Raw genomic sequence first — 8,055 nt, forward strand, 5'->3', positions numbered from 1 at the left:
AAGGAGTTCATGTTATATTACGTGAACCGTTAATTCAATTAAGTGGTTAACATTTATACTTTAATAAATACTGAGATGGTTGCTAAGTTTACGTAGACTGATGAAGTCTCTAGTAATGCCCTATAGTTTGAGAATCTAAACAGACATGTATTTCTTGCTAATTAAATTGGTCGTTTTCAATTAGGCCTACTCTGGTCATTTTTAAATATGCCTACAAGATACATTCCTTTATCTTGAGATTACTGAACTTATCACATAGCTTGAAGTGTATCAGAGGGTAATCATAATAATATTGGATAATTATTACTAAATCAGAGTAACGTTTTTAGTATTGGCCAACAATTATGACAAGATAAGACGTTTGTAGGCCTGTCTTGTACAAAAACTAAAACTATCTTAATTTAACATGTGTATGTGTGTGTAAATACATATATATATTAGTTTATTATAACTCAAAAACAAGCCGAAACATAAACAAAAACGATGCATCAACTTGGAAAGATCCCAGGTTACAAGCTACAATGTGGAATTATAAAATGTACCCCATGTTTGGAGGTAACTCCAAAATAGGAACCACATTGCGGTGGGGATACACCGTCTACCAGTAATTAACCTCTATTCGCCAGTCTTAGATAGGAAATAAAGAGTAGCATTAGATATAGAATTAGAAATAAAAATTAGGAGAGCGAGATGTGGGTGCTCAAGCCCACAACGCCCCACATCTGTATCACCCTTTAATGCCTGCAAACAGTTGTGAGAAGGTGACCCTCCTCCCCAGTAAAGAATTAATTGAAATAAAAAATAAGGTACTACTATATGGGGGTAAGTAAGATGAAACTCACCTCTTGTTGTTAGCTTTACAGCCCATAATATGGTAGAAAGGCACAACCAAATACACTATTTCTGAGTCTGTAAATGAAATCCTTTTACTTTTTCAAACACACGACGATAATAAGTCACGCTTCAGTTCGGTATACTGGAAATTTAGGTCATTGAGGAGCTAGACAGGGTCAGATACATTTTTAACTACTTCCTTCTAATTAGGAGTCTTACTCCTCTCTTAAAAGTTGCGGGGTCTTATCTACCATTGGCTTAAAAAGTGTAGCACACATGTCGTGAGATATTAACAAGCTGATACAAACAAATATCGTGATTGTTTATTTTATAAGTTTTTAAAAACTTGTAAAACATGGAAGTAATTTAAATGTAAAATTGCTCATGAATAGATTACTTGTTGTAATAAGTTTATCATCAAGTGCTGTTGTTCCACGATTCTTTTATCTTCTTTCCCTTTTATCTTCTCTCTCTGCACCTTCTCTGTAATTAAACACATCAACATTATCTATACTTTGAGTGGTCCACGAACGTTCTTATCTTTTGTTTACACTTAAAACTCATTCTTCTATTAATGTTGATAAAACTGACAACAAAATTCACACTAGGGAGGTGTGATGCACAATGCCCTTAGCAACATCAAATTTCACAGCGCCTAAAATAGTCACCAAGAGGTATCATTTCACAATAACATCAATTTTCACAGAATCTTTGGCATCGCATGCTTTCAGCATAGCTGAAGATGTCATTCAAATAGTCCTCAAATAATGTATAAAGTTACAAAACACACACGTATGGGATAAATGTACCCCAATTACTTTCGGCTTTATTTATCTGAAAAAAGTTACTGTGAAACAAAGTATTTAGGTCTAGTACAATGATCCAATTGAAAATCAGTCTCTTAACTCCACAACAGGGTATGGCATGTATCACACAACCCGCAACAACTATTGATCATACGCAACATTTCTTAACGCTACAACAGTCTCTTGTACGGGATATACAACCCACACGAAGTAGTGGCCCCAAACAATGTTTCTTTAGGTTACAACAGTGTGTGGTGTGTATCATACAACCCATTCCTATTAGTAGTCACGAACAATATTTCTTAAGGTTACAACAGTATGCGGCCTGGCATGGCCAAGCGTGTTGAGGCGTGCGACTCGTAATCTGAGGGTCACGGGTTCGCATCCCCGTCGCGTCAAACATGCTCGACCTCCCAGCCGTGGGGGCGTTATAATGTGACGGTCAATCCCACTATTCGTTGGTAAAAGAGTAGCCCAAGAGTTGGCGGTGTGTGGTGATGACTAGCTGCCTTCCCTCTTATCTTACACTGCTAAATTAGGGACGGCTAGCACAGATAGCTCTGGAGTAGCTTTGTGCGAAATTCAAAAACAAACAACAGTATGTAGTACCTGTGCTGCCTCTGCTGGTGGAATTTTGAAATATTCCTCGTATATCATAAAACATTTACTGTGTTACTGCATTTTTCATGTTAAGAATAAAACAATGCTTATAATCAATTTAGTGCTGTTAGAGAAATTCAATGAGTTTTTAATTTATGTTAAGAGTTTCAAAAAAAATATCCTATTCCATTGACCATATATTGAAAATTAAAATTCGTTACAACTACTTACGTGTAAAAGTGTCTCTCATTTGGGTGATGTCTTGAGTTCGAATCCTCCTAGTCTTTTTTTTGGGGGGAGGGTTATAAAATACAAAACTTATAAAGACGAAAATCTGAAACTTTTTTTCGTTTTAGAGCAGAGCCACTTTGAGTTATATCTGCTATGTTTAAGTGGGGAATCGAATCCTGAATCTTAGCGTTATAAATTCGTGGACTTGTTGACTTCCCATCGGAGGACATCACAAAATGTTTAATTTCATATAACATCTTAATGTGTTTTATTTGTTTAAACAGTTTATTTTTAAACAAAGAACAAAATGTACATTAATCCTTTTAGCGGTAGCAGAGTGAAATAACTTAAATAAGAATAATTAATTTGGTTTGAGATCTGTTTTACCAGAATAACAATTAATAAAAAATACAAAAAATACAAGTATTAAAAACTAAATATTTTGCGGTATTTGAGCCGTTAGTCTGAGAGCTTAAAACTCTAAAAATCTCTTTCTGAAGAGTGAAAAATAAAGTTTCCTCACTGCATGTGGTTTGTTTTATTTTGAGTTTCGCGTAAAATTTCTCGACGGCTATCCGCATTAGTCGTCCCTAATTTAGTAGTGTAAGATTAAAGGGAAGGCAGCTAGTCATCATCACCCACCGCCAACTCTTAGCCTACCCTTTTACTAACGAATAGTAGGATTGACCGTCACATTGTAACGCCCCCACGGATAAATGGGCGATCATGTTTGGTGTGACAAGGATTCGAACCCACGACTCTTGATTACAAGTCGAGTACCTTAATCATCTGGCCGTGCTGGGCCTTCCAATTGGAATTAGTGGTAAACTAATTTTATCATTATTGTACTATCTTGTAAAGAGTTAATTAAAACATCTTAGTTATCAAGTTGTGTTAGAAAAAAGTAAAACCCAAGGCACAAATTTGATATATCTACCTTTATGAAACCTAATATTTCTCCTTATTTAAAGCAATTAAAGATATGACCTCAGTTTAAGAACATTACATAAAGTAAGATAATAAAACCTACTGGAAATATGTTTATAAAGATTTAATAATTAACACTAACAAACAAAAATAAATAAGAATAAAAATTCATAAACAAAAAACTTAGTGATGTAAAGATAAAGGAACTAAGATACATAGAATGTTTGTGAAATAATGGAATCACATGTGAGTTATAAAGGACTATATGGATATGGTAGTATTTATAATATCCACAATCACAAGTAGATCAGGAGAGTTTTTGTAATGTTACAAATGATGAATCAATCAAGAATACAAAACATTAACACAACAAACAAACATACCTTCTTATAAATTAATAAGTTAACTGTATAATATCAACAAATAAAAATAAAATAGAAGTTTATGAAATTATTTACAAAATTATCTTTTATAATCATATTATATACTTGCTGTTTTATTATTTTTATTAAGATATAGTTATTAAATTTATTTTTTGTTTGACCAATAATCAAACATTCCTATTTAATGCCTTTCATATTTCAAATGAGTTTGTTTTATGATATACCGTTTGTTTTATTACTTATTTCAGTAGGCATTTTTGTCCAATAAAAATTAAATATTTACACCACATTCGCCTCATAAATGTTACTACTATTTTGGAAGGAGAGTATTGTTTTGCCCTAGATTTTATAAGTTAGAAAAATAATAGAAAGTTGTTTGTGTGTGCGTGTGTGTAGATGTATTAATTATGAAAACTTGTGACGTTTTTCTTAAACACAAAACTTCACAATATCTTTGTTGTATCTGTGCTCTGTACAGTACATTTATAAAAGAAAATAGAAACTTTCACAGAAAAATACATACATGTAATTTCAGAAAACAGGAAAAGCAAAAATGTGTTTGATGGAGCAGTTGGCAAAAGTATTTTAAAATATAACTGTTTAAATGTACATTTTCCTTTTATCACCAATACAAGAACATTTACAAATCACCAGCTAAAGTTTTTAACATGTAATTATAAATTCAAACCCATTTTCAGTGTAATAGACTTTGTAAAAATTATACAGAAAGCAAGAAAAACTTCTAATAAGAAAGTGAAACACTAAATAAATTTCTTTGAAGATGGGTGTAGATGATTATAATAAAACAGTCTTACATCTTCTATTATTGTTCAAAGTTTATTAACATGATCATACAAGCACCAGTATTTCGCAGGAAACATCCTCACGTTGTTTATTCAGAATGTGAGAAGAAAAAAAAGACACTTTTCTATAGACCTTCATAAAGCAGAATAATTAGGCTTAAGAGCTTATAGGTCAAAAACTTGCCATTTTTTGAGTCAAATCTAATACTTAATACCCCGGTACACATCCACAGTATCCAAATGGTCTGCGGCCTTCCATCTGTAAACATACACGTGTACCTCACGAGGTGTTGAGAATACAAATGTATCCCCTTACTTTGCGTACGAAGTTTAATGTCCCAATGTTATTTTCTCTTGGTGATATTACGGTCACACAGACAAGTAGGCCTTTTATTATTATTCAAAAAATAAATAAAAAAATGGTATTCAGAAGCACATTCTCATAATGCCTGTAATTACAATGTTTCATAAAATAACAAAAACAAATATACATAAATGTATACTCATATATGTATTCAGTAATTTTCTATTATTAATGTCTCCAAAATGTTTTTTGTTTGTTTTGGAATTTCGCACAAAGCTACTCGAGAGCTATCTATGCTAGCCGTCCCTAATTTAGCAATGTAAGACTAGAGGGAAGGCTGCTAGTCATCACCACCCACCGCCAACTCTTGGGCTACTCTTTTACCAACGAATAGTGGGATTGACCGTCACATTATAACGCCCCCACGGCTGGGAGGGCGAGCATGTTTGGCGCGACGCGGGCGCGAACCCGCGACCCTCGGATTACGAGTCGCGCGCCTCACGCGCTTGGCCATGCCGGGCCGTCTCCACAATCTTTCTACTACATTTGATACCGAAATGTGACTTGAGGTAGGTTTTATGCGATATAATATTGCTTTACGGATAAAGAATCTATAATTGCTGATCTAATGAAATTTGGTTTTATGAAGAACAAGTTTAGTTGATTGTTACGTCATTTCAACAGTGAACATTCTTTATGCATATTAACAGAATTAACGCCATATAAACACAATTAAAATTGATTTTTTAGTAGCTGGAAGTCTCCCAAAGGCATACGTGGACTACTTTGTCTTAGAGGTTTTGTCCAAAAAAACCTTGAAATAGGGAATATTTTCATACACTTCAGCTTCATTACAGAGAATCGGCTGTCTCGAATACTGTAATTTTTTATTTGATGACTGGAAACTGTCGAACAATGTACAAGGTTATTTTATTTAAGGATTTTCTGTCCGAGAATAAAAACACACTGAGTACAGTTCAACTTTTTTAAAGCCTCTAGGTCAAAGATACAAGTAATTAATCAATTAAATAACTCCATTATCGTGTGTGTGTGTGTTTACTTATAGCAAAGCCACATGGGGCTATCTGTTGAGTCCACCGAGAGGAATCGAACCCCTGATTTTAGCGTTGTAAATCTGTAGACTTACCACTGTCCACCCGGGGGACCCATTATCGTCCACAAGCAGGGCCCGGCACAGCCAGGTGGTTAAGGCACTCGAAACGTAATCCGAGGATCACGGGTTCGAATCCCGTTACACTAAACATGCCATCCCTTTCTGTTGTGGGGGCGTTGTAATGTTCGGTTAATCCCACTATTCGTTGGTAAAAGAGTAGCCCAAGAGTTGGCAGGGGGTGGTAATGACTAGATGCCTCCCCTCTGGTCTTACACTACTAAATTAGGTCTGGCTAGCGCAGATAGCCCTCGCGTAGCTTTGCAGGAAATTCAAACCAAACCAGTCATTTCCTTGGCAAACAGAAAAAAAAACAATTTTGCAATTTTACTGCATTCCAAACACAATTATTATTTTTCAAGATGATAATTTATTATCCCGCTTTGTGGAAGTTTGGTTTGTTTTTAATTTCACACAAAGCTACACGGGGGCTAACTGAGTTAGCCGTCCCTAATTTAGTAGTGTAAGAGTAGAGGAAAGGCAGCTAGTCATCACCACCAACTCTTGGGCTGTTCTTTTACCAACAAATAGTGGGATTTACCATTACATTATAACGCCCACACAGCTGAAAGGGTGAGCATGTTTGGTACGACTCTCGGATTACGAGTGGAGTGCCTTAACCACCTGGTCATGCCGGGCAGAAATTATCATCTGACGAAGTCATTAGTGATTTAATAACGATATAAAGAACATCCACATTATCTAATATTGTTTTTTATACAGTTTTTGATTCTGTATCAGTAACCACAAATAGTGTATATAATAAATAATGTTATTTGTGTTTCTGTATTGCTGTCTGTCATCAATCATGAGCACATCTTATGTCAGTATCATCGATTTACTTTACAACTGCCACCCGCTACTACAGCGATAAGTCAACGAATTTACAACGCTAAAATCAGAGGTTCTATCTAGCGCGGTGGGCTCAGCAGATAGCCCGATGTGGCTTTGCTGTGAGAAAAACATACATATTTTACAACTAGCAGCATCTCTTCGACGCTCAGTGTGATTTAAAAGATGAAAGTGAAAAACTGAAGTTGATTATTAGCAAATAAACATTAATTTTATAGATAAATTATAAAGAGAAATAACGAATTATTATTTTTCATTTTCGACATCTTGCCTTTTATGACTGTCTTCTTTCGCTCTTTAACTTTCCTTATCTTACAGATTTTGTATTTTTAATACATATTCGGGCCAAGCGCGTAAGGCGTGCGACTCGTAATCCGAGGGTCGCGGGTTTAGGGACGGCTTGCACAGATAGCCCTCGAGTAGCTTTGTGCGAAATTCCAAAAACAAACAATATATAATGTATTTTTAATTTAAGTTTTTATTATTTTCATGATAATGTTTTTTCTTTAAATAAAAATGTTCTGAACTTTATGAATGTCGTTATAATTGCTTTCTCGCATTAAATTTACTGAATTAATATAAACTGTATATGAATTAAAAATAGGGCCTGGCATGGCCTAGCGCGTTAAGGTGTGCGCTTCGTAATCTGAGGGTCGCGGGTTCGCGCCAAAACATGCTCGCCCTCCCAGCCGTGGGGACGTTATAATGTGACGGTCAATCCCACTATTCGTTGGTAAAAGAGTAGCCCAAGAGTTGGCGGTGGGTGGTAATGACTAGCTGCCTTGCCTCTAGTCTAACGCTGCTAAATTAGGGACGGCTAGCACAGATAGCCCTCGAGTAGTTTTGTGCGAAATTTCAAAACAAACAAACAATGAATTAAAATTATATTTTTATTTTATTATTAACAGAAACACTAGGTATTACAAAATTTTAATAATAAATTTATAATATTTTTGCCCCCTTCGGGATTGCATCAAGTATTCCAACAAATTAATACAACTCCTAACTTGTTTGTTTGTTTTTGAATTTCGCGCAAAGCTACTTGAGGGCTATCTGCGCTAGTCGTCCGTAATTTTGCAGTGTAAGACTAGAGGGAAGGCAGCTAGTCATCACCACCCTCCGCCAACTCTTGGGCTACTCTTTT

The sequence above is a fragment of the Tachypleus tridentatus genome, chromosome 10 (assembly GCF_004210375.1).
Source record: "Tachypleus tridentatus isolate NWPU-2018 chromosome 10, ASM421037v1, whole genome shotgun sequence".
Classification (NCBI taxonomy): Eukaryota; Metazoa; Arthropoda; class Merostomata; order Xiphosura; family Limulidae; genus Tachypleus; species Tachypleus tridentatus.